At 43.4% G+C, this 1,593-nt stretch overlaps 1 pseudogene; it reads right to left on the bottom strand.

The window, feature by feature from the left end:
• On the bottom strand, positions 1 to 252 carry LOC117424201 (small ribosomal subunit protein eS28-like; annotated as a pseudogene).
• Between the last annotated feature and the right edge of the window lie 1,341 nt (positions 253 to 1,593).

Here is a 1,593-nt window from a genome sequence, read left to right as displayed (position 1 = left end):
AATCTTTATAAAGAACTATCGCAACCTCCTGGCTTTCCTTTCAGACTCCAGCAGGGTGAGAACATTCCCTCACTGGGCATTTCACGTTCCTGATAATGGGGCGGTTGCTGTCGTCCATGAACTGAACTCGCACCTGGGTACACTGTCCCAGGGGGCCGGTTCTTCCAAGAACCTTGGTGACTCTGGCAAGCTTGATGGGCTGCACACGACTGGTACCCATGATGGCGGCTTGAGACACAAAGGTTAGTAGTAGTAGGAGTAGCAGCACCCTTTGCTGTTTAAAGCTGGATGCTTTGGCTCAGTTCGTCACCCGAGCCTCATATTGATTTGTTAAACATCCAAGGGGTGATAACAGTGACAGCAAACATTTAGGTCAGAGACGGCCTTAAACAAGCAGGTGACAGGAATGCAAACACCATGGCAAGACAGAGGAGCAGACAGGACGAATGACAGAACCTGGAGATAAAGTGATAACTTGAAGTGAGAGTTTTCTCAGGCTGCCCTGTGTCTGTCAGGGGCCGTAAGTAGTGTTACTGATACAGCTTCAAAGTAATACAGTATAAACCAACATGGTTTGCAATGCGGACGTCCCTCCGGCCTTAGCTGCAGTTTTTAGTGAGGTTGGCTGTTTAATGGGCAGGTGAATTCCTAATTGAATTTCTGGTGATAAATCAACAGCTAGTGAGCAATGGTCTTCTCTGAACTGCTTAAATGTGCACTAATTCAATTATGTTCCCCGAAGTTGATGGTCTAGTGACATTTGAAAATCTTTTTGGACAGATCTGTTGTGCCATCTGTTGTTTTATTGTGTACCGGTATGCTGTGGTTTACCCAATCAGTATTTCCTAGCAGCATGCTTAACTGCACAGTCTTTAAATCTTGTCTTTTAAAAACTGCCCTGAAGAAGACAAGTCTGTGATAACAGAAGCTTCTCTATATTCAGTTGTCACACTGATTTTCAGATCGGTTCGGTTAACGTATTTTGAAAATACTGTTTGCTCTGCCTGTTCTGCATTGTTGAAACGTGCCATGCAAACTTCCAGTCTGCTGTGTGATTAAAAACAACAACTTTTTCTGGTCGGATATTTGAACCCAAAGCCCAATGAGAGTTAGGGTAAAATACAGCAGTTGGACAAATAATAAAACATATTGTTTTGTGTAAATGACCGTTCCCTCACGTGACTGATGAATTTGTTATGCAGATGTCATCCCTGATGTGTATTCTGTACTGTATAAAAATGACATCTCCCTGTTACAAGTCAGTTTCAGTCACAATGGGCAAGACAGAAGATCTGATAGAGGGCTGGTGATTGGTACTTGGATGGTTCCGCAGGTATAACCTCAAAATAATGGAGAGATACCACTGCAGATCCCCCCCCCCCCCCAAGCTATGAGGAATAGTCTTACAAATCAGTGCCCCACTTGCTTCCCAAGGTGGCCTTTCACCCTATTGACAGTGTTATGGCAGGTGCTTTTGTCCAACCTTGTATAGGTTCATAATAAAATCATGTATATATGAAAAAGTAAGTGAAAACTGCAGGCCACAGAAAAGATAACTTCACGCAAAACAGCAGATCCCTAAAACTAATCAAT

The sequence above is a fragment of the Acipenser ruthenus genome, chromosome 19 (assembly GCF_902713425.1).
Source record: "Acipenser ruthenus chromosome 19, fAciRut3.2 maternal haplotype, whole genome shotgun sequence".
NCBI lineage: Eukaryota > Metazoa > Chordata > Actinopteri > Acipenseriformes > Acipenseridae > Acipenser > Acipenser ruthenus.
The sequence above is the reverse complement of the archived record's forward strand: the minus strand, read 5'-3'. Positions and strand labels throughout refer to the sequence as shown.